The sequence below is a fragment of the Cebus imitator genome, unplaced genomic scaffold (genome assembly GCF_001604975.1).
Source record: "Cebus imitator isolate Cc_AM_T3 unplaced genomic scaffold, Cebus_imitator-1.0 Scaffold331, whole genome shotgun sequence".
NCBI classification, from domain to species: Eukaryota; Metazoa; Chordata; class Mammalia; order Primates; family Cebidae; genus Cebus; species Cebus imitator.
This window is the reverse complement of record NW_016107646.1, coordinates 1,873,921-1,901,108: the sequence shown is the minus strand read 5'-3', so window position 1 is coordinate 1,901,108 and position 27,188 is coordinate 1,873,921. Positions and strand designations below refer to the sequence as shown.

Below are 27,188 nucleotides of genomic sequence, written 5' to 3'. Positions count from 1 at the left end.
GCACGCACAATCTCAGTGGACAAGGACAAATGAGTTGAGAAAAAGCATATTAATAATTTAACGATATAGTCACTTTGTTGTGCTATCAAATATCAGATCTTATTTATTCTATGTCTATATCAAAACATTACATGTACCCCATATCATATATATATATCACATATATATATGTGATATATATATATGATAGATATATATATATCACATATATATGTGATATATATATATGATAGATATATATATATATATCACATATATATATGTGATATATATATGATAGATATCTATCATATATATGTGATATATATATGATAGATATCTATCATATAGATATCTATCTATCATATATATGTGATATATATATGATAGATATCTATCATATATATATGATTATGTACTCATAATAGGGCTAAAATAGCTAAAAATTAAAAATTAAATGTTTATTTAAAAATGTTGCATAAACACAAGTACAACAAAGAATATAAAATTGCCTATCATTCCCCACAAAAAGAAAAAGCATATTAATATACCTGTTGTTTTTGGTAATACAAATAATGGAATGTGAAGTTCAATGTAATGTTTTTGGTGAAGAGGTTATACAGAAAATATGCAAAAAAATACTTATTTTTGGCATTTTCTCCTAAATTCTACATTAAAATTAAATAAATAGCTTATAAAAGTTAGCTGGCACATTGGAAGGCAGAATAGGACTTTAAAAAAAAAGTACCAGTAAGTTTTGAAGTACAAGGCAAGGGTTGGCGTAGGTCCATAATATAAAGCAATCCAAGCTGGGAACCCTGTGGGAAGTCATTAGGCAGCTTAGGGGGCAATGAACGTGGACTGTACCAACAGTGAGGCTTAGGGAAGGAGGAACTGTGGGAGTTTAAAACAAGAAATGTGAAAGAATGCCAAAGAAAAACTTTATTTAGTTCACAACTTGTGTGAGGCTGGCTCTGTAGTTGCATACTTCAGCTGGAATATTCTCAGCTACTCTGAAAATTCAGAAAACAACAGATAGCTACTATGGGGGTATATAGCAAAGTATGTCAGTTATGTGTCAGAATTTTCCTTTATGTGTCCTGTTTTACTCAGTTAACAAAGGCATATTACTAAATTTACTCCAAATGAAACCCCTATTAAAAATTTACATTGTTTGCCTTTAAATACATTTATAAAAGTTACACACTTCTTCTTTTTTCCCATTGGTAGAACATATAATAATCCTTCAGTATCGATGGAGAGTGGGTTCTGGGACCACCCACAGACACCAAAATCTATGGATGTTCAAGTCCCTTATATAAAATGGTACAGTACTTGCATACAACCTATGCACATCCCCCCATATACTTTAAATCATCTCTAGATTCCTCACGATACCTAATACAATGTAAATGCTACGTAAATAGTTGTTATACTGTATTGTTTAGGGAATAATGATAAGAAAAATAAGTCTGTACCTGTGCAGTACAAACACAATTCTCTTTTCTTGAATATTTCTATTTTTTATTTTTTTTTCTTGTAGAGACAGGGTCTTGCTATGTTACCCAGGCTGGTCTCGATCTTTTCTTGAATATTTTTGATTGGTAGTTGGCTGAATTCATGGATGTAGAACCAACAGATACGAAAGGCCAACTCTACTTTTCTTTCTTTATCTTTTTTTTTTTTTTTTTTTTTTTTTTTTTTTTTTTTTTTTTTGATAGAGTCTCGCTGTCACCAGGCTGGAGTGCAGTGGTGTGATCTCGGTTCACTGCAACCTCCGCCTCCCAGGTTCAAGTGATTCTCCTTGCCTCAGCCTCCCGGGTAGCTGGGACTACAGGTGTGCAACACAACACCACACCCAGCTAACTTTTATATTTTTAGTAGAGACGGGGTTTCACCATGTTGGCCAGGATGGTCTCAATCTCTTTACCTTGTGATCCACACACCTCGGCCTCCCAAAGTGCTGTGATTACAGGCATGCGCCACTGCGCCTGGCCTATTTGTCTTTAATATTTCAAAAGAAAACCTAAAAACAACACTGAGTATAATTAGTATTTTAAAGATAATTACATTCAAATATATATTGAACTATAAATTTACTCTTAAAAGCATATAGATAACATCTTTATATTATTTCTCTAACCTAAAAAAAAAATGTCATTGGTGTCACACTCTGGCTAAAATCTGGGACCTGCCACTTAAATCACTATTCTATTATCTTGGGCAACCTACTTAATGATTCTGAGCCTCAGTTCCCTTACCAGTAAACAAGGGTTAATAAAGCCTGTATTGTTTTTTGGCCAAATTAAGGATTTTGACTTTATTTTCTTTGAAAGGTTGAAAGCAAAGAGGTGATGTCAAATTTATATTTTTCGAAGATTTTGGATACTATAGACAATGGATTAAAAAGAGGCAAGCGTGGATGCAATAAGTCCAATTAGGAGGTCTAAGCTAGAAATGTTAAAAGCTGAGAGTATGGTTGGTGGCAACAGAGTGATATGTAGGAGATTCTTGAGACATACCAATTAATAAGTTTTATTGATTGACTTGGCTATGAGAAGTGAGAGGGAAGTGTCAAGAATAACTCCAAGGTTCCTAGCCTGAACAGCCATATGCTAATGTCATTTACAGGGATGGGTAAAACTGATATACAGTATGTGTGAGTAGAGGAGGAGATCATAAGTTCATTTTTAGCCAGTCTGAGTTGGAGGCACCAATGAGCCATCCCAGAAGAAATACTGAATAAAGGATTGGCAATTCTGAACACTGGAAGAGGAAGTTATCTGTGCTGACACACAGCTACAGTGCATTTAGCACTAGCCTTTTGTCAGGAGAGTATAATGGAAAAACAGAGAGCAATAAAGTTTAGGGTACTTATTTGCAAGAAGGTATTTTAAATGATGAACTAGGAATGCAAACCAGTTAAAACAGGATATGAAAATGGTGAGCTGATGAAAAGAGAAAATCAGAGAACTAGAGTTTACTGAATAGTTTAACAAATAAATGTAGTAGGGGTTGTTGAATAAGCAGGGCAGAGAGCTATGAGACTGTGAGGGAGCTTGAGATGCTGGAATAATGACTTAGGAGGCACAGCAGTTGTGGATGATGACAAGATCCAGAGCTTGAGCATGGGAGTGAGTAGTTAAATGGAGAGGAAAAGACTCCTAGAGAGATGAGATCAAGGTAGGGTTTTGGCTGGGCCATTTATGGCAGTGAAGAAAAAGGCTGGCAGCCAGGGGGTGAGGACCAGTGAGAATGAAAGGGAATGACCAGAAAGTTAGTAGATGGCAACAACAAAGATGGATGAGAATATAGTTAGAGAGAATGAGAAGCAAGGGGACTTGACAAGAGGGTAGAAGAGTAAATGCCAGTGCACTGGTAAGCAAGGAGAACACTTCCTCTCCTGGCCTTGAGATAGAAAGGACACAAGAGAATGAACAGCCTCCAGTTCAGAGGGTTGCAGTGGTGAACTAGGTCCCAGGGGACAGTGAAATTTTATTCAAGGTAATGGAGTAGAAGAAATGCTGGAAGAACAGGTGGAGGTTTAGGGGAGAGTTCATTAATCAAGGAGCAGATGCTCCAGAGGGCAAAGAGGAAGGGCGTGGAAGGCTGAGGAAGAGAGAGGTTGGTAAGAGTAGGTAACAGTATCTAGACAGGAAGAAATAAATATTATAGTTTGGGTGGTGACTAGAAAAGAAGGAAATGAAGCATGTGGTGGAACTGACACCTGATTTAGGAGGAGTAGACACAATGGCTGTGGTTCTAAAAGTAGTCTACTACTACTTCTTGAGTCCTGGCCTGCATGCCATGTGTTCTCAGACTATTATTCTTAAAGATAACAATACTACCTTCTTTAACAGTTTTATTCTAAAAAGATCTTGTTTAATGTATTGATACTTTCATTCAAATTATTTCGCATTCATGGTAATTTTTAACAAACTTTGCATTAACTTAACTCACTAATCCTCTCTTGTCTTTCAGTCATAAGTTGACATTGCCCAACTAATCCCTAGGTGGTGTTGACATAATTAAGCTAAACATCTAATGTGGTTATATTGTTCTTCTAACTTCACATGGTACCAATTAATTATTTTCAAGGAATAACTCTGGGATCTATTTTATGTGATCTATTTAAAATAACTTTATTATGTGCTTTTAGGTTTGAAATAGATGACGTGAGTGATCTTTAGTTACAATATGTATAACTGAGGATTTGTTATTAATGCCTGTGCTGAATAACTTGAAGGAAAGGTGACTATTCCAAGAAAGTTTGGTTGCCAAAAAATAGTTTAGAAAGCCTGAATATCTAGTACTGAGTCATGGGAAGTGGGAACAAGTAAATTGGTTTCACTGGAAAACATTCCACAAGTAACACATGGTACATTTCAAATGACTGTCAAGATTATATATATTTTTATTACATTTTGTTTCCCTATCCATTATTTGACAGGACCTAAAAAATTAGCCAGCCATACATAATAAACTGTACTCTAAGCATATGCGGTCTTTGCATATGAATATATCTTAGGTTGTATATCTGCCAGTTGGTAAAAGCCCATGTATTTCTGCATTTAAAATGTTATTCCACAATTTGTTTCCATTTGGTGGCTAATTTGGGAAGATTTGCATGTGTGTTGGCCATTTAAAAATATTTTTGGTACAAAGAATATTTTGGCACTTAATTTGTTTTTATTACTTAATAGTACTGCCAAGACTGTTAGCAGAGTAATGACTGCCCATCTGTCCTCATGGATTTCTTTGTGCAGGGGCTGCTGAAGCTGGGCCATTACCCCTTTCTACTCAGTCCCACTAAGCAACCCAGGCAAAGGATACCAAGGAAGTGTTTTTGCTGTATATATGTGCATAATAAAGATTTGGTAGGTAGAGAGGGGGACCTAGCAATTGATGTAGCCTATCAGTCTGCTTCAACTATGACAAAACAGGGTAGCTGACTGTGTAAGGCTGGATAGTGAGTACAAAGCCATTCTAGACTTAGTTATTAAAGTTTGGTTACAGCAGAGGATACTGTCTTCATCACTCTTCCCACTATATTTCTAGACTTCCCAGGGTGCCAAGTCGAGTAATTACAGCAGGAGAAAAACAGCTATATCTCTGCCATCATCTGTGTTTTGATTGTAGCAGTTAGTGACGGCAGCTGTGGTAGAAGAAACTACTCTTTAAATAGTCCTTTATAAGATACAAATTTACAGATTTTTCTTACACATTATTTCAGGGAGGAAAATATTCCCATTTTACAAATGAGTGAAGTATGTCTCACTAATATTAGGTAACCTGCTCAAGATTAAACATTTAGTAAGTGGCAAACCTTTTGGTTGTAAATGCTGTGCTCTTTAATGATTGTTAGATCAAAGAAGAAAGATAGACCCCATAATGTGTCATTTACGATTTCCAGTTCCACTTTTTTTTTTCAAAGTGGATTCTTAGGAAGCAATAAACAGAGAATGCATTTTGATTTTTGCTACTTATCCCAGTCATTTATAGTTACTTTATTTGGCAGCTTTTCTTTTTTTTCTCTCATTAGTATTCTTTTTATTTCAGTACTTTGCATATGTCATCTCACTGCCTTCTGGTCTCTATGGCTTTTGATGTGAAATCAGCTGTTAATCTTATTGAGTATCCCTTATGTGTGATGAGTTACTTCTCTTGTTGCTTTCAATATTCCTTGTCTTTTGACAGTTTGTGTTTAGGTGTGGATATCTTTGAGTTTACTTAACGTGGAGTTCATTGAGCTTCTTAGACGTATAGATAAATGTTTGTCATCGAATTTGGGAAATGTTTGTCCATTATTCTGCAAATATCCTTTCTTGCCCTTTCTCTCCTCTCCTTCTGGGCCTTCCCTTATGCGTATATTGCTACACTTGATGGTGTGTCACAGATCTCTGAAGCTAGTTTACTTCATTCTTCTTATTTTTGGTTCTTCAGACTCAATAATCTCAAATGACCTAACTTCTTGCTCACTGATTCATTCTTCTGCCTGCTTAAATTGTTGTTGAGACCCTCTAGTGAATTTTTTATTTCAGTTATTATACTTTTCAATTCTGGAATTTGTGCCTGTTTTTTAAAATTATTTTGATCTCATTATTAATATTCTATATTTGGTGAGACATGATTCCCATACTTTAGCTTTTTAGACATGGCTTTTCTTAGTTCTTTGAATACATTTAAAATACATGATTTAAAGTATTTGTCTAATGAGTTCAACATCTGGGGTTCCTCAGGGACAATTCTTATTGATTTCTTTTTTAAAATATATGGGCTATACTTTCTTATTTCTTGGCCCATCTCATATTATTCTCTTGAAAATGGCATTTTTAATGCTATAAAATTTTATGATATGAATAAATAACATTAACTATATTATTATAAGTAAACAATGGCAACTCTAAAAGTCAGATGTTTTCTCTTCCCTAGGGTTTGTTTATTTATTTATTTTTGAGGTGGAGTCTTGCTTTGTCACCCAGGCCGGAGTGCAGTGGCATGATCTCCACTCACTGCAACCTCTACCTCCTGGGTTCAAGCAATTCTCCTGCCTCAGTCCCTGGGGTAGCTGGGATTACAGGCATGCAGCACAATACTGGGCTAAATTTGTATTTTTAGTAGAGACAGGGTTTCACCATGTTGGCCAGGCTGGTCTTGAACTCCTGACCTCAGGTGATCCGCCCACCTTTGCCTCCCAAAGTGCTAATATTACAGGCATGAGCCACCATGCTCAGCCTTCTTAGGGTTTATTATCCTTGCTATACATTGCAGTGTTGCTTAGTAATATTTATGAGCTAATACTGTAAAGTTTGTAATTTTCATTGTGTGGCCATTGAAGTCTCTACTTGGTTAGCCAACTCTCCACTTGGTTAGTGTAGTGGTCAGTTAATAATTAAACAGGCTTCCTTAAAGGTCTGTAGCCAGTAACCTTCCAATTCTTTGTTGAAGGGCTCTTTGTGCTCTGGTGCATACCTTCAACTCCTCCTAGGCCTTTACTTACTGCTTGCACAGAGCTTTAAGGACAGAGGCGAAAGTACAGGACCTTCTCAGGTCTTCCCTGAGCATGCACACATCCTTGGGTGTGTACGTAGTCCTATTCATGAGCATGTACTTCTAGTTTCCCAGGAATATGTTGGAATTTTTCAAAACCCCACGGACATCTCATTCCCATTTTCCTTTCAAACATTTTGGTTAGTCTACTGCTTACCCCAACTGTTTTCCACTGCCTCAAGCAACTTGAAAACTAATCAATTGCCTCTAATTATTTTTGACATATATCCCTAGGTGTTGTAGCAGGGGGTAGGGGGAGGCGGGGGGTGGGGGGGTGGAGAGGCTTTTTGCCCCTGAAAGCTCCTAGTTAGTAACATTTGAAAGAGTAATTTCAAAACTCTTATTTCAACTATAGAAAGCTATTTTATGTCATTAACAAAGTAAAAGTATATACTACACTTATACAATGTTAAGATAGTGATAAGACCAAATACATTCCCCAAAGGGGAATGTACTAGAATATCAGAGAAGTACACAGGTGAAAGAGTTTTAAATTGATGACTGGAGGAGAGTAAGTAGATAATTAAAAAATAGAAAGTGATCTCTGAGCATGAAATAGACATGTTCAGTGACTAAGAAAGTCCTTATCTAGAGATAGGGATAAACAGACAGCAGTATGAACATTAAAACGTAAAATAAGCTAAGAAACAAGCTTTGCCTCTGTACAATAATAAGAAGTTTCTCTTTATGAATGTGTTAGGGCTTAACTGTCCTGTTAAACATAAAGAGCATTTCTTACAATCAGTTATTTATAATTTACAATAGGAGACATATACCCATCACTCAAATACAAACTGAGTAGAGATACCTTTCAATAGTTAATAAATAAAATGTATTCTGGTAATGTAATTTGGTTTTTGAATTTCTGTTTCATTTAAAAATCTACCAATAAAGAGATAAAAGATGAATGCACTTGCAATCTCAAAAGCTTTAGCTTATAATATTATTTCTTTTTATATGTATCTGCTTTTTAGTTGATTTTGAAGAAGAAAAAGAAAAGCTTCTATACATCTTCAACTAATAGAAGTCGTAAAAAAAAAAAAACCCTTATAATATTGGAACCAGTTGAGAAACCACAAGTATTCAAATGCAGGAAATCATGATTTTATAACATTTTAATGTGATCTACTCTTGGGAAACAAAGTTAACCAAACCCTATTTTTGTACAGGAAATATTCCAGCATACAGTTGTAATACATTGTGGTGAAGGGGTACAGCTGCAGATTTTTCACCTGTAATGCCCCACTGGTATTGTGGCTTACTGCATTGCATCAAGACTGCCTTCCTGTCCGGAAAACCCTCTAAGTACAAACAAGACTCTAAGTTCAGATTTTATTTTCCCCTGGTATCAGAATATGGTAATTTAAGAGCCCTGAGAAATACTTTTTAGATTTTAAAAGGAAATGTGTAACATTCTTTTATTAGATTCTATGTTTGGGTTGGTTTTTCAAAAAACTTAACATATGACCCAGTTATCTTATCGATTTATCAAGCTACCAGGTTTCAAGCAAATGCAAGTGTGTAATATGACATCTTTCAAGATAATATTTTTCCTTAAAGAGAAATAATAAAAATATACTCAAGAACTTTTGAGTTAAAACTTAGAGCAGGGGCAACTTTACTAGTTTATGGTGTCTTTTAATGAGACTACAAACTCTAAACTTATATTTTAGTCTCCTTTCTGACTGTTCAGATATTTTACTTATTTGTATCAAACACAGTCAAATGTACATCGTTTACTATAAATAACAATAATTGGGAAACAGGGAAAGCTTAATTCTAATTTAAATTTACTTGTTAACTAGTTTGTCACCTTCTGTTAAAGTCACCTAACAATGTGAGCCTTAGTTTCCCTACCCATAAAAATTTAGGAAGATAGAATAAGATTACTTCAGTTCTTTCCAACTGTGAAGAGATATATAAATATAGGATTTACTTTTTTAAGTTTATATTTTAGGAAGAGAATTAATATTTCAAAGTGCATACTCTATGTGAAGATTTACATTATTCAATTTTAATGGTAATTCTGTAATTTAGTAAAAGTATATTCATTTTACAGATCAAGAGAATAAAGCTCAGAAGGGCGAAACAACCTGTCAAGGATCTCAATGACAATTAATTGTAGACTGGGACTCCTGGAAATTCCAGAACCCAGGAAGCTCTTTCACCTTGTCATACTGACTCCCATATTTCAGTTACTTGATTGTGGTGGTCTTCAAAAACATAAACCTGGCAAATAAGCAATACTCACAAACCAAACACTTATACTGTGATAACTCGTTACACCATAATTTTAAAGGTGAAAATACAGTAATCATTGATAGTAGGTTCTTTTAAAATTTATTTTCAAATTTTACATTCAATGGTAGATAATAGGTTCTTAATAACCCTTGATAATGTGAAAACTATAGTATGGACAGGCAACTCTCAGTAATCGTGATGAAGTCAATAAGGATTAGAGAATAACTTAAAATTTTTAAATATTTTAAAACAAAATCAAGTTAACATATTTTACAAAGCCTTGTCATATGACAAATATTTAGGCTAGATCAAGGGTCAGTAAACTTTTCCTGTAAAGGGTGACAGAACAAATGCTTTAGGCTTTGTTTGACATATGGTCTCTGTTGCTGCTACTTGTCTATGACTACTTGACTCTGACTATTGTAATATATAAGCAATAAGTAAATGAATATATGTGTCTATGTTCCAATAAAATTTTATTTACAAAAACAGGTGGTGGGCTAGATTTGGCCCACAGGCTGTAGTGTGCTGATCCCTTGATTAGATAAAAAGTATTAACCTTACAGAGGCCCTTTAGGGTATATGTCCACTAGGGGATAATTCTCCATGGGTTAGCACATTTCCACATATCTAATAGGTAAAGGCATTGCCTGCCTTTTTCCCAGACTGTCTTTTCTTTTTTTAAAATTTATTTTTATTTTTTTAGAGATGTAGTCTTGCTATGTTTGCCTAGGCTGGCCTCAAACTCCTGGGCTCAAGTGATCCTCCTCCCTCAGTCTCCTGAGTAGCTGGGATTACAGGCACATGCCACCATACCCAGTCCAGACTGTTTTCTCAAGGAGAAGTCTATAATAAATAGCCAACGAAGACAGAGATAGTTGTTTCCCAAGAGAGAAAAGGGCAGGCAGGCTTACTGTCCATTATAAAAGATTCAGGTCTTCCAAATCAGGGTCCTCTACTGTAATACAACTCCCTGTGTGTGCAGATGTCAGTTGGTCCTCTTCATGTCATCCTCAGAAACTTAGAGGTTAGAACTAGCACATCTGCAGACAATCTGTTGTAGGTAACAAACTATGTTTTATCTGTGATCCAGCATTCTCATGTTTTCTATCCATGAGACTTGCAAATAAGGTAAAACTCTTAACTTTTCACAATTTCTTGACAATGTCTATACTTTATTGAAAGTTACTTTTATATGTACCACATATATTACATACACATATAAATGTATGTTTAAAATGTGCTTTAATTAGCCTATCAAGTATACTTAATCTATTTACCAAATGTTTGTTAAATGTTTCTACAATAAGTGTAAACTAGGGATACAATGGTCAGCAAAGCAGACAGACATGATTCCTGACTTCACAGAACTTACAAACAAGTAAAATAGTCAAGTACCTGGGGTTGCCAGAAGTGACTTAAAGTGTGTTTTAAAAATATATATATTTTCTTTTCCACTGTACTCATTCCATGCTTTTCTGGTAGATTTGAACATGTCTTTTTATTCCAAATTAAATAAATGAATTAATTTAACTATCAGTGGAAGAGATCATCTTCTCATATAGTAAGTCCATAATTTCATACTATAGAGCTGATAAAAAATAGGCAAGAGACTCATGATTTTGATTCTGATGTAGGTGCTGATGAAAATAAAAATTACTTATAGCAGATAACAGAAAGGAGAAAGAATAAAAAGCATGAAAATCTAAAAATAAGCCTGCATAATTAGTTCCTGAGTAAGGGGCAGACTGTACAGTGTAGTTTTGAAAATAATAACCTTAGCTGACCTCTGGTATTCTGGATAAATGTCCTAGGGGAATAAATCTCAGTGTGATCAAAACAGAATTCTGTGCAAATTCCATCAACATTCCTAAGGAATTAGGCCCCAATCCTGGCCCCTACCTCTCTGCCCAAACTAGTATCCTACTTTACACTACATAGACCTTTAGCTGTCATCAGTTTGTCTCCATCAGTTTCCTTAAATCTCATCCATCTTTCAAAACAACTCACTACACCTCTGACAAAAAAGAAAAACAAAAACAAAAAGCCTTTCACAGTCATCTAAATTAGAAGTAATTTCTGAATTCCCAAAACACCATGTATGGCTTAAACTCTTATGGCACTTACTAATACTATCTAATGTTATCTGGGCATAGTGTGGACAGAGAACTCTAACTTGTGTCTGCCTCTCCTCAGTGGTGCCCTGTGTAGAATAAGCACTAATTTCAGCTTTTATGTCTTTGTTCAAAACTATCTCCAGAAGTATTACAAAGGTCTTCTCATTGAACAGGCTTTAATAGATCCACCAACTAGATTATGATGACAGTATGTAAAGCCCAGACAATGGTCTTTAGATTTTCAGTGCATTAAGGTAATTTTCTGTTTCATTTTAAGCTTTCACGAAGTCATAGTCAATACTCACAAAGTACTACGTTAGGCACTGAAGATCAAAGATAAATATCATACAAAGTCTGTTCTCAAGAAGAGTAAAGTGGAAGGAATTAATAAAAATGGGCCCAGGGAAAGGGTAACATGGGTGTCTTAAAGTGGGGCAACTTTTCCACCTGGATGGAGACAGATGATATCAGGGGAAGTAACATAAAAGTAACATATAAAAGTAACATAAATTTGCACATGTCCACAATGTGTTTGCTATTTTCAGAGTCCAACTTAAGGTATTTTCTACCTTAGAAGTATTTCATCATGAATGAATATAAAATATATACCATTAAACTAAAACTAAATGAATAATATAATCCATTTCAAATACACATAAATCCAATTGACAGGAAATAAAAATGTAATTGTTGCAAACCATTGTGAAGTCTCTTTTTAAAAAATAGACAAGATGTTAAGATGTATTTGCATATAAACTTAAAAATCAGGAAACTGATTTTTTTCATTATGTGTATAATAAGTTTTGTTCACGACACATAGAACTACTTGGATTTAACCAAAAGATAGGCAATAACAAACGCTAGTGAGGATATGGGAAAAGGGGAACCCCTGTACACTGTTGGTGGGAATATACATTAGTATAATCACTATGGAGAACAATATGGAAGTTCGTCAAAAAACTAAAAATAGAACTATCATATGATCCAGAAATCCCACTACTAGGTATATGCTCAAAAGAAAGGAAGTCATATATTTATGAGATATCTGCACTGTAATGTTTATTGCAGCACGATTAACAATAGCCAAGATTTGGAAGCAACCCAAGTGTCAATCAACAGATGAACAGATAAAGAAAATGTGGTACATACATACACAATGGAGTACTACTCAGTTATAAAAAAGAATGAAATCCTGTCATTTACCACAATGTAGATGGAACTGGAGAACATTATGTTAAGTGAAATAAACCAGGTTAAAAAAAGACAAACTCTGCATGCTCCTACTAACTTGTAAGCTAAAATTTAAAAATTAAAACGATTGAACTCATGAAGATAAAGAGTGGAAGGAGGGTTACCAGAAGGTAAGAAGACCAGTGGGGCAGAGGGAGGGAGTTAGTTATGGCTACTGGGTACAAAAATATAGTTAGAATGAAAAAGATCTAGGGTTTGATACAACAACAGGGTGACTACAGTCAACAATTTACTGTGCATCTAAAAATAACTAAAAGAATGCAATTGGAATGTTTATAGCAGAAAGAAATGACAAATGCTTGAAGTGATGGATATTACACTTACCCTGTTGTGATTACGCATTGTATGACTGTATGAAAATATCTCATGTACCTCATAAATATATACATCAACTGTGTACCTATAAAATTGAAAATAAAATTTTCTAACTACTTGGAATTTCAAAATATTTCTTCAAATCTGATAAACATGAGCATACTCATGTTTATATAGTAAACTATATACTCATATAAACTATACACTCATGAGTATACAGTTTCCTAACACAGTCATATTCTTAGATGACCACCTCAACACTGCACCCACAAAGTGGAATGCAAAAAAAAGTCAAGCACATATGCGACATATACCATTAAAAGGAAACATGAATGCCTTTGATATTGACCATGATTTTTTCCTACTGTCATGTCAAATTTGCTTGAAATAATGACTTATAGTAGTTTAGCACCAATCACTCTTAACCTTATTCATACCTGAAAGCAGCCACAGGATTTTAGAAAATATGTCTATTTACATATCAACTGAACATATCAAACCATACATCTGTTCACTTAGTTGTTTTCAGGTTTCAGGTGGCCAAGGGAACAAAAAGGGCTCTCAAAGAATCTATAATTTTGTCTTGCAAAATCATCTCTTAGAAAATCTACAAAGGGGCAAATTTCCTGGGCTAGAAAGACTGGCTGTTAATTCATGAATTTGCAGATAGAATTTCTGGCTGCACTGACCATTAATATTTAGTGGTAACCTATGTCCTGTTATGCGGATCATCATGTAGAAAGAATGTAATGTGGAAAGGATGAGTTTGGGAAGTGCTTTTTAGACAATTTAGTTAAATTCATAATACATTACAGGGTAGAATAAAAGCCACAGGTACCTAATTAGCTGTTTAGGGGATACATCACAGATTATAGGTGGCAAATTTTTCTCTTGAGATTCATGGAAGATTTATTACAAAAATAAAAATGTAAAATAGAAAACTAAAAAATGGTATGGATGAATAAATGACAACAACAACAAATCCAACAACCAGTGGTACCCACAGACTAGGTCTTACATCCACACAGAACAGTCAATCAGAAACCTCCGCAGTTGTTCCCTACTCTGATCCTTTTCTCCTGACCCTGCTGCCCAAGAGAAAAAAAAGTATTCTTGGAACAATATACTCTTTAATAAGTTAAAACAAAATAAAAACCTCACAAGTAACAAAATCTCCCTAATATAACAAATTCTCCAAAGTTTAGTATGCAATTAAAATGAATGGCATTAATTTAAGAAACTTTTCCCTCAATAAAACAATAAAAAATAATGACTTACTTTTTGGGTTAAAAAGTATAAACATTTTTGCCATATGTCACATAATTATACAATATTTTAAAGGTTTTTATTTTTGTTTATAATTCTTGATATGCAAACACTGACAATTCCAAAGGGCATCAGAATGATTTTACTTCTGAATGAAAAATGTAAGATTACAGAGTCTCTAAAAGGTACAATCTGGCACAGGTCTGAAGAACCGAGAGCTGGTCTGCATTCACTTGAATGTAAAGAATTATGATTTTTTCACTATATATCCTTAACCACAGGACTTCACTGTCTCTCAACTGGATATTATAGCTTAATAGCTTTATCTGAATATAAAAAAATTATGGCTAAAAGCCAAAGTCAAAACTTTTTTTTTTTTGTACAATAACATATCTATTTCTAACTTCTGGCCTGGTTTTCTCTTTGGATCCCATCCCTGACAGACATCTGTATTTTGTAACTTTTCCTACATTCTGGCTCTGAAGATACTCCAAGCAAGCTCTGGCCCAATAATCCTTTTCTGTTTGAATTCATTAGTGTGAGAATCACAGCACTGGAAAGGACTTTGGGAGGTCATATAGACATCAATTTGCTGCTCTGAACAAGACAAACTCCAAACCATGAAAACAAACTGTATTTAAAGACTTATAGAAATGCTCTGTGATATAGTTTTTATTTTATGAAAATGTTATTTGGTGAATGTCATGGTGTTCTACAAAATGAACTACCATACATCTTACATTTTTGGTTCATTAAAGGGACATTTATTACTGAAATAAATTATGTGCAGGACTCCAATGGTCCAGAATTGGGGCAAGGGAAGTACTAAGCACATATAACATTAGTATTGCTTTATTGATAGTAATACAAATGCTACAGATGTTGTTGTTTCCATTCAGTTTTGTCTTTACTTTTAATCTATTTTACCTACTTCTACATATAAATGATAATTAGTATTTTCCAGGTTAATTTTTCATAAAATCAACTCTCCAAACCTGCAGAACTGGGCTCCCTTACTAGCCACATGACCTTGAACAGATTAATCTCTCTAATCGCAGTTTCCTTTCCTATTAAGCTATTATGATGTATAGGATGCATAAGATTTGGGACGAGCAAAGCACAGAATGTAGGTAAACTGCTAAGCAGAATTTCCGGCACATACAACCTGCTCAATAAATGCAGGATGCCTCCTCCCTCCAAGTGGAGGAATTTAAATTCTGTGAGTTGGAGGAATTGTTGACAAACCATAGTACTCATCAATGGATGCTTACACCATGTGTAAAAGATTCATGGGGGACTTTATAAGATGGGCCATTCTAATACTATCTGATCAATTTTAACATTGCTAAAAGTGAAATAAGCAGATATCTCTTGCCTCCTGTTGTGATGCAATAGGAGAAATATTATTCTATCACCTGAAAAGTATTCTTTTCAAAAAATACAATTCAAATCCAATCAACCTTCTATAAGACTAGATTACAGAAAATATAGGGGATAGAGAAACATGTTAAACAATATTATAAAGACACAGTGGGCCACAGTCCAGAAAGTGGGAAACTATACAGGCCAAATCATCCAATTTCTTCAATAAGCAAGCGGCATAAGGGGGACAAAAAGGGGACTCTTAAAGACTAAAAGAGACTTAAGAAACATATCAACTAATATCATGTGTGGACCTCAGTGGGATCCTAATTCAAACAAGCCAAATCTAAACACAGATTTGTGAGACATGAGGGGAAAAATATAGACTGAGCATAATATGATATTAAGGAATTATTGTTAATTTTTGTTGGCTCTGACAATATGGGTGAAATGATATATCTGAGACTTCCTTTAAAATACTCCAGAAAACAATAACAATATCAACAAAAAGTGAAGGGAATAGAGGCAACAAGGACAACAGGATACTGATAATTTAAAAAAATAGATACTCATCTATTTTTTTTTTTTTTTTGAGACAGAGTCTCGCTCTGTTGCCAGGTGCCAGGTTGGAGTGCAGTGGCACAATCTTGGCAAACGGCAACCTCTGCCTCCTGGGTTCAAGCAATTCTCCTGCCTCAGGCTCCCAGTAGCTGGGACTACAGGCGCATGCCACCACGCCCAGCTAATTTTTGTATTTTTAGTAGAGACGGGGTTTCACCATGTTGGCCAGGATGGTCTCGATCTCTTGACCTTGTGATCCTCCCGCCTCAGCCTCCCAAAGTGCTGAGATTACAGGCATGAGCCACTGCGCCCGGCCATCATCTTTCTATTTTTATATAGAGTAGTCTTCCTTTATCCATGAGGGATTCATTCCAAGACCCCCAATGGATGCCTGATACTGCAGATAGTATTGAACTCTCTCTCTCTCTCTTTCTCTCTCTCTATATATATACACACACAATATATGCTCTTTTATATATATCCATACTATGATAAAGTATAATTTATAAATTATGTACAGTAAAACATTAATAACATATACTATAATAAAAGTTATGTGAATATGATCTCTTTCAAAATATCTTATTGCACTATACTCACCTATGGGTAACTGAAACTGTGGAAAGTGAAAACAGAATGTGAAACCAAGGATAAAGAGAGATTATTGTATTTGAAATTTTTCACAATAGAAAAGTTTTTTTTTAGGGAAATCATAGAATTTTTTTCAAATAAAATTGATTGAATGTTAGAAGTCTCCATTTGTAGAATAAAATAGGACACATATAAAACAAGAAATTAAAAAAAATTATTTGGGGAAGACTAGGGGAGGGACAGTGGGGGGGGGTAGGGAGGTTGGGGAGGGATAACATGGGGAGAAATACCAGATATTGGTGATGGGGAGATGGAGGCAGCAAACCAGCTTGCCATGTATATACCTATGCAACGATCCTGCATGATCTGCACATGTACCCCAGAACCTAAAGTACAAATATATACATATATACATATATATATTTGTGTGTGTGCATATATATATATATATATATATATAGTAAAAGACTAAAGAATGGCTACTTCATTGGCAGAGCAGCTCTGAAGGCAGCTGGCTGTCCGTTTTATGGTTATTTCTTGATTATATGCTAAACAAGGGTGGATTATTCATGGAAAGGGATGTGCAGTTTTTGGAACTGAGGGTTCCTTCCCTTTTTAGACCAGACAGGGTAATTTCTGGACGTTGCCATGGTATCTGTAAACTGTCATGGCACTGGTGGGAGTGTAGCAGTGAGGACTACCAGAGGTCACTCTCGTTGCCATCTTGGTTTGGTGGGTTTTGTCTGGCTTCTTTCCTGCAACCTGTTTATCAGCAAGGTTTATGACCTGTATCCAGTGCCAACCTCCTATCTCATCCTGTGACTACGAATGCCTAACCTCCTGGGTATGCAGCCCATCCGGTCTTAGCCTCATTTTACCCAGCCCCTATTCAAGATGGAGTTGTTCTGGTTCAAAAACTCTGACAGTAATTAGTGTGTTGATTAATTAGGTTGACTGGTTATTTTATAATGGATATATATTTCAGAACATCACATTGTATACCACAAATATATACAATTTTGTCATTAAAATAAAATTTAAAAAAGAAAAAAAATTATTTGAAGTTCTTCAAGATCAGTTTATGAATCACTTTGGAAGGTGGAGCTCACATGAGAGAAATAATTTTGATCAAACTAAATCCATATAACTTAGAAAAGGCCAAATTTGTATTGAATCAAAGAAAGAAAAAAGAGGTAGTCTAAAAGCTAAAAGAAAGTGCCATGCCTATTATATGCTATCAAACAATATATTTTAATGTATTCAAAATACATGCTTGAAAAAACTGTGTATCAGACAGGTTCTTTAACTTATCACTAGATGATAGCACTAGCATTAACATTAGCAAATTGTTTATTTTATTGGTATATGTTTATTATATTAATATGATGGTATTTATGAAGGTGTATTTTATACTCTGGTAAAATAACTGGTGAAGATTTTCAACATGGCACAAACACTTTACAGAGATCAAGGTACTTCCTGGAAAAAAATGTAAGGCTGTACATACAGAAGGAGTCAAATCTTCAGGATAAACTGTGAAAACGTTGATTCTTCAAGACTATTTTTTATTTTGAATATACAATTACTAAAAGTAGCTTACATCAAGGTTTAGCTCTGAATTTTCTTAATGTGTTCAAAAGAATGTTTTAAGAAAGAGAAATAATTCAAATTCAATAATTTGAATTCAATAATTTGAGTACCCATCTTTTAAGATAATTTTTAATAAAGTAGAAAGGAACTCTGAAAGTTTACTATATTATAAATATACCATGATTTAGCTAAGAGGAAAAGATAGTTGATGCTTGGAATTTGGGTTGACATGACTTTTCCTCATGGAGAATTAAAAACAAAAAAGACGTCATAATCAAGGGTTAAAAATACATGTAAGATTAATAAAATCATTGTTTATTTTTCAAGAATGGTATTTTTGAATCAACAAATATAACTGTGAATGTACTACTCTTATGTATGTTTCAAGATCATTGCAATAAAATGAAGTCTGAGAGCTGTGTTAAGAGAGCTAGTTGCGGTGATAACGAGTCCTTTGAGAATCGTGGTTCAGTTTATATATAGTGAGACTCCCCAAAGTAAAGCACAACCACATTAGTCATCTCTGTTCACTAAAAATGCCCTTTGGTGAGTATTTCCTTGAGATAGTTAAAAGAAGCTGTCTCCTATACCATATGTTGAATAAGCAATGATTCCAGTCCAATATATGATATAGGAGAACCATTAACAAGGAAACACACTTACCAAAATTCCTTCCAATAGTAGCCGAAAACCAACATATGATTTAGCTGCTTTGGCAGCATTCTGAATATCTCTTCTCAGTGATTCATCACTATGTGGCTGATAAAGCAGTGAAAAAAATGGTTGCCATCTGTAATTACTTATTTGTGTAAGTCTAGGCTTTCAAAATATCGTGGCACCAAGGTAGAGAAAACTCCCTGATACATACTTTCGGTTTAGATTAATTTTATAAATGTGAGAGGATCTCTCCATTAACTAATAGTACAGGTAATGAAATTCAAATACATTTTATGTGGTAAAACTAATAAAAATGCATAGTAGAGTAAAATATAGAATTGGATAGAAAACAAGAGGTGATTTCAAAAAACATTATGCTTGGGGGAGGGAGACTGCTGCTTTGGAACCCTATTACCACATCTATAGACTAGAAAATTTAAGACGCACTGATCATATGTGACAGTGTATTGTAAGGAGGCCATCTTCAAAGCATATCCTGAAACACTTCAAATTCAATAGGACATATTTTTTTATTAAACTACAAGTATATATCCATCTTTGTAGTTAAGAATGTAGGTTCTATAATCAGAGCCTGACAGAATCTCAGCTTTGCTATTTACCAGTGGCATGCCCTTGGGAAACTTATTGAACTTCTCTGGGCCTAGTTTTCTCATCTGTAAAATAAGAATGATAACAGTTTTTATAAAATAAGAATAAGTTTTTGTAACATGAAGACTGAATGAGATTATTATATAAAGCTGTCAGCGCAATGTCTGACACTAGATAAGAATTAACACTAAATGGAGGCAAAAAAAATAAGAATAAGTAAAAAACTACATCTTTCAGTCCTGAAATCTTAGAGCTTTTTTCCACTTGTCCTTAGTACACTACCACTTGTCCTTGTTTTTTGTCCTTAATACACTACCACTTGTCAAGGTTTGTGGGCTACAGTAAAATAGCACATGAACATTGCTCAAACTCTCATTTAGGCCTTGTCGCCTCATGATTTTTTTTTTTTTTTTTTTGAGACAGAGTCTTGCTCTGTCGCCCAGACTGGAGTGCAGTGGCGTGATCTTGGCTCAGCCTCCTGGGTTCAAGTGATTCTCCTGCCTCAGCCTTCCGAGTAGCTGGGATTACAGGTGCTTGCCACCCGGCTTGGCTGATTTTTGTATTTTTAGTAGAGACAGGGTTTCACCATCCTGGCCAGGCTAATCTTGAACTCCTGACCTCATGATCTGCCTGCCTCAATCTCCCAAAGTGCTGGGATTACAGGTGTGAGCCACCATGCCCAGTCTTTTTTCTTTTTTTAAACTAATATTTTTGTTTTTTGTTTTGTTTGTAGTTGGGGCCTTGCTCTGTCACCTAGACTGGAGTGTAGTCGTGTGGTCCGGCTCACTGCAACCTCCACCTCCTGAGTTCTAGCAATTTTCCTGCCTTAGCCTCCTAAGTAGCTGGGACTACAGGTGTGCGCCACCACAGCCAGCTAACATTTTCTGTATTTTTAGTAGAGACGGGGTGTCACTATGTTGGCCAGGCTCATCTCGAACTCCTGAACCTCAAATGATCTGCCTGCCTTGGCCTCCCAAAGTGCTGCGATTATAGGTGTAAACCACCACGCCTGGCCTCAACTGAGATTTTTACCTCTAATTTCTCCCATCTCTAAGGAGAGAATCTTAGCATTCAACTCTCTTTCTATAAGCCTTCCTGAAAACAACCCCTCCATGTCCTAAAATCAAGTGTAAACTAAATTCATAACTTTCTAGTTCCTCACTTCTTCTCTCCATCCTTCAATCCCTTCCACACATACTGAGCAATTGCTATGTTCCAGTCTCTAGACAACAGGGAAACACTGGCAAAAAACAAAACGCATGGCCTCTACTGCTATGGAACTTAACAGCGTATTGAAGATTTCAAACAATTAAGCCCACTGTGACCGAAGCACAGACAATGAACGCCAAGAGTGAGATGGGCTACTTTAAGGGCTCTACGTGGTGCTCTGGCAACTAAAATTGATCTCTCCAAGTCAGTGGTGATCTGGAAGTTACAAATTCACAGCTTTCACCCCCACCCTGCCCCCGTCCATAATATATTCTCTCTGCAGACGTGATACTACTGAGCTCTGTATACTTCTTGAGATTTTCACTATGCCTGGGCTTTCTCGGCTCTGTTGCCTCCAAGGCCTTCCTTTTTGACCACTCCTTTGTTGGTTCCTGTATTGGGGTTTCCTAGGGCTTCCATGAAAGATTACCACATGCTTACTGGCTTAAAACAATAGAGATTTATTCTCTGGCAGTTCTGGAGCTTAGATGTCTGAAACTGAAATGTCATTAGGGCCATATTCCCTCTGAAGGCAAAAGATTCCTTTCTTGCCTCTTCCTAGTTTCTGGTGGCTCTCAGCAATCTTTGGTGTTTCTTGCCTTGTAGCTACAACATTCCAATCTCTGCCTCCAGCTGCACATGGTCTTATCCTCTGTGTGTCTGTGTCTTTGTCTAAATTTCATTTGTCTTATAAGGGATACTGGTTATTGGATTATAGCCCACTCTAATCCAGTCTGACCTTATCATAACTCAATTGTATCTGCAAAAACCGTACTTCCAAATAAAGTCACATTCTGAGGTTCTAGGTGGAAATGAATTTGGGAGGGGAAAACTGTTCAACCCACTACAATTCCTCATCTATTATTTATTTACTGGATACAGTAAGCTTTCTCATGGTCCTGTCTTCATCTTTCTAGTCTTTGAACTCTTTCTCTGAATGTGACTTTTATTTTGCTTTTGTGGCTTCAGTTTTTACTTTTATGAAGGTAATTCCCAAGGCCATTTCTTAAATAACTCTCCCTCTTCTCTGAATTGTCAGCCCACATATCCAAACTTCTGGTGGCATTTTACTATGATTATTCCTCCAAAACCTTAAATTATAAGCATCCAATGTAGAACCTATTATCCCTTCCATACGCCTGGCTGCCCCACTTTTCTTCTGACATTTCCAGTCCCCATTAATGGTGCTCCAACCATCTAGTCATCTAGAATAGACATATAGGGTCATCTTTAATTTTCCCTTCCCATTACCATACATATCCGGGCATTGAAATCTCTTTATTCTGCCTCTAGATGTCTCTACTTACATTTATTTCCTCCTTCCCATTCCAACTGTCATTACTTGTGAGTAATTATAATATGCTCTGAACAGTTCTCTATGCATCCAATCTATAGTATGTCCTGATTCATCCTTTCCTTTGTAATTGGCCGTGGTCATTGCTCAGCTCAATAGCCTTAATGACTGTCTTCACAGAATAAAGTGCTTATTTATAGAATAAAGCCCAAATGTCTTAGCAAGCACTTAAAACACTCCACTATCAAGCTTTAAGTCTACTTTTCACACTCATCTCCTATTATATCAACTCCTACCCCTGCCCTTTAGTTATAACACTTACTGTACTTTGCTGGGTAATTGCTGCCAAGCTGTCCATTTCATGAAGCTTAGATTTTAAGCTTTCTGAAAAAATGTACATTAAGAGTACCTTGTAAATATGATTAATCATCACCATCACCTTTTGGTCTTCCCTTTAAGTTTGTAGGACACAAAAGAGTCTAAGTGAAGTAAATAAGGATTCAAAAAGTACAAATACTCAAATGTCCATCAGCTAATGAATGGAAAGGCAAATGTGGTATATCTATACAAAGCAATATCATTTGGAAACAAAAAGGAATAAAATACAGATACATGATCCAACATGGATGAACTGTGAAAACAGTATGCTAAATGACAGAAGCTAGTCACGAAAAAGCTATATATAATTCCATTTATGTAAAATGTCCAGGATAGGCAGATACATACCAACAGAAATGAGATTCATGATTACTTAGGGCTGGGGGTTGCAGAGTCTGGAAGGTGAGAGCTAAAGAGTCCTAGGTTTCTTTTTGAGGAAATAAAAATATTCCAAAATTGATTCTGGTGAAGACTTCACAACTCCATAAATATATTAAAATCCCTGAATTACACTCTTTAAATTAGGGAATTGTATAATTATACCTCAATAAAGCTGCTAAAAAGCATAAGAGAACCAAGACCTTTAACTTTGATGTGGCATTTAAAAATGTTGCTAGAAAACATCTATGGTAATAAAGTTTCATCATTTTTTTTACTAGTTGTTAAATTTAAAAATTTGGAAGCCATGTGTGCATGACAAAAATAAACTTTTTCTAATATCTTTATGGAAAGGGTAAAGAGGTCAAGAATTTGTAGTTTGCAATCAAAACTCAGATTGCCTCCAAGATTCAAAATCTAGAGCAGAACAAGAGGCAAATTAGCACCTGGAGATGATAACCCCTTAGCAGAACATAATAACTGTTAACATTTATTCTGCACTAACTATGTGCTAGATGCTGTTCTACATGTTTTTTACATCCAACAATCATTTATTCCTCCTAACAACTGAATGAAGTATGAGCTACGATTATCCCTAATTTGCAGATGTGAAAGCTGAAGTACTAAGAAGTTACTTTAAATAACTTGTCCAAGATTACCAGCTGACCTTGGATTTGGACCCAGAGACTTTAGCTCTAGAAGCTGTGCTCTTAACAGCTGGACAACATTGCCTTCCTGTATTTCCCTCTTTCCTTCTGTTTGCTGTTCTCTTCAACAATGTAGCTCTCACGAAATGATCTGTGCTTAATGGATAATGGTTTTTATTGTGAATCTCACAGGGGGAAAATACTTCTATTTGGCAGAGACTAATTCATAAAAAATGGCCACAGGCCATCAATTCATATTTACTATTCTTTCATTTTTTTACACCCCAAACATTTTTAATACTGAGCAGTGAACATCAAACACATGCTGATTGCTAAGCGTAGTTCTTCATTTCGAGAAATGCTTCCCTCCCCCTTTTAAATGTGAGAGTATTTACTGGGAAAAGAGAAATAGGCTAATAAAATTTCTACCACCAAATAAAGTGACAGGATAAAAATGACTTCAGTATTCTTCCAGTTTGCAAATGTTTTCCATTTACTTTAAAGGCATGTCTTACTGACAGATTCCTTTCCCACCTCTCACTTTTTTGAAGGGCAAGGAATGCTAGCATTTCAAACTATTTATTATTATTTTTTTGTTTTGAAAACCCTGTTTGCTTCTTAAGTGTTCTCTACAAATTCTGCCTTGGCATACCTTTCATTAGTGAAATTTTTCTTACTGCACCATAGACTAGATAATGAATCTCACAATCCGGCAAGATGAGAAGCAGGTTACTGGGCGGACGGAGAGACTGTGGACACAGTTCCTCCGTGTTACAGCTGTGATGCCAGCGGGGCTGAGGTTGTCTCCCAATATCTCCTCTTTCCTTCTTCCTCTGCAAATGAGCCCCATTTCCCTTTTAACTTGGTGTGGCCATGTGACACAATTCTGGACTCTGGGATGATGGCAGCACAGCAGTAGTGTTTGGGTTCCAAGACCTATCCATAAAGGGAGAAGACATGCTCTCTTTTGGTCCTTTCCTCTTCCTATGGCTGGAGTAGGAACAAGATGCTTCAAGTTTGTACAGCCATCTTGGACCATGAAGGAAAACCAAGTGCTGGGGACAGCAGAGCAGCACACAGCAGGAAAAGGGGTCCTCATGACTTCGTAGAGACATTCGCAGTCCTTAGATTGTCAACCTCCAGATTGTTCCCATGTGTGACAGGAAATAAACTTCTATTTTACCTAAGCTGCTGGTATTGTATATTTTCTGTCTTTCATATCTGAACCTTAATCCTAATTGACATAGAGCTTAAAAACCCCAGCAGTGTTTCTTATGTTCTTGTGATTCTTCACGAGAGACTCATACATAGCTTATAGGGGGATCTATAAACTTCCTGAAACTGGGTGAGAGGAGGCCCCTCACATAACTCTTCAGATCCTCAGCTTCCTCACCGTAATAGGGGGATAACAACACTCTCTGCAGGGTTGATTTCAGGCTTAGATAGAATCTGTGTAAAGCATCTCACAAAGTGAATAGCGTCTTGCATAGCAGGCACTCCTCTTTATTTCCAAAACTGCATAAATGCTTTTGCCATACTTCCCACTGAGCTTAAATCTTGCATTCACCTTGACATCTCTTACTTCATTATTAAATTAGCATATTTGTTGTCAAGAACATCGATTTCTTCTCTACAACCTCTCTTGCATTCATTTCTTTTTCTTCTTCCCCACTGCTCTCTTGAGATCACAGCCTGTCATCTCTCTCAGACGAGGTCTTCTTACTTTGGTGTCTCCTGATTCCATTCCACCTCCACCAGACTACTAATGTTTCCAAAGCTCTGGACTGCCAGTGGTTCTCCAATGCCTATCAAATGAAATATAAACCCTACACTCTAAATGTTGTCAAGGTAGCACAACAAAGAAGAAAGAATTATGAAGTCATACAAACCAAGATTTGAGTTCCAGTTTTACTCCCATAACTTGCTTTATGATCTTGGAAATATTATGTTTCTCAGAATCTGATTTACCTTAGCTCTAAACAGTATGTACCACACACGGTTAGAGTGAAGACAATGGTACATACCACACAGGGTTAACGGGAAGATAGAAGGGATATCACATGTAAAATAACATGTTTGGTGCTTGGTACATATTAGGTGCTCAAGAAATGAGTTTCCTTCTCTTTTCCCTCTACTGAATGAACGGAGATTAAGGAGCCACATCTGTAGCCTATCACTTTTCCACTAATCCCATACTTGACTAACCTGTGCTAGTCAAACCAGATTATTTGCCACTTCCCAGAAATATTATATTCTGCCCTCTCTATCTAGTTCTGAAATTTTGCTCATACTGAGTTTTTCTTTACATACACCTTCACTCCCATTTTTTTTTTTCAGTTTTAATCCTCTTCATCCTTCAAAGATCACCTCAGTAACCATCTCCTCCATGATGCCTTGTCTTGATGTCTCAATTCAGATGTAAGCTTTGTTTAAAAATGCAGATTCTCTGTGGCTTTTTCGTGGTATGTCACAGGTTCTGCCCTGCCATGTTCTACGTACTTGTCTCTCTTAAAAAAACTACAGGTACCTTGAGGGAACAGTTAGAGCGCTCTCTACTTCTGTGTTTCTCTCTCAGCATTTAGCCCAGGTCCTTTCATCTGTATTCACTGAGCTAACCTTAAAATTCTCAGGCAGGGCTCTTTTTAATGTATTCAAGATCTATTTTTCATGCTTTTACAATACTATGAAGACAGAATGATTAAAAATGTATTCAGGGAATACTTTTAGATTTTTCTCTGTCCAAAAAAGAAGGCAATGGCTTCTGGATGCGAAACACTTAGCAGTTGATCCAGCCCCGTTACCCATCATTCAAAAACATTTATTATTGTGTCCACTGGGTACATGGGACTTGTCCCTTTCCTTTATTTCCTAAGAGTCTGGCTCAGCCTCCTACTTCCCTAAAGCCCCCAAGTCTTTTTTTTTCCTTTCTGCATTTCAGCAACAATGAATCTCATATATGGCTTTGAGCATCCCTCCTAAAGATGATGGATAAGAGCAAAGCCTTCTGGGACACATTAGTACAGCTGCCAGTGGGCAGGAGGTGCTTATAAAATAAAAAGGCTCAGGATTCTGGGAACATATGTGCAGCTATAAGTGAACCACCCAGCCCAGCTGAAAAGAAACACCCAAGAACATTTCCTTTTATTCTTTTTCAAGCTATGTGTGGAAGACGCAAATAATATTTGATTGCAAATCTCTCAGAAGGATTCTCCTTTTGTAGTGTCATCATGTGCTAATATCATAACCTCTGCCTATCAGGTCCATGTGCTTCAGAATTACAGGAAGCTTGTAAAGTCAAATTCAAAGCAGCAAAAGTATAGTTTCTAATTTATTGGATAATCGTAACTATTACGCTCTGACTCAGAACGTTTTCAATGTAATTATGAAAAAGACAAAAAACCCACACAACTATAATATTTAATGAAGTTTTAGTTCAGTCCATGGACAAGTAGTAGATAACATGTTATTAGAAAACTAAACACAAGGAAAAGCTAAACACCATCAAGGTACAGACATTAAACATTACATTGTAAACTCAATTTCAAAAACAGAAAATTACTTAATATGTAAAGTGCTCATATTTCATTAGAATTGGAAGAGTATTTATAGAATATGTGAAGTTGTCAACGTATTACATAGTCATGGCATTAAAAAACAAGTACTGGCCAAGAAAGTTATTGATCTTAAGCACAC

General features: G+C 35.8%; 1 protein-coding gene across 1 annotated transcript in view; it reads right to left on the bottom strand.

Annotated features, from left to right (window-relative positions):
- VPS13B (vacuolar protein sorting 13 homolog B) overlaps window positions 1-27,188 on the bottom strand; it is an 829,147-nt gene that overhangs the window by 118,208 nt on the left and 683,751 nt on the right. The window lies entirely within an intron of this gene.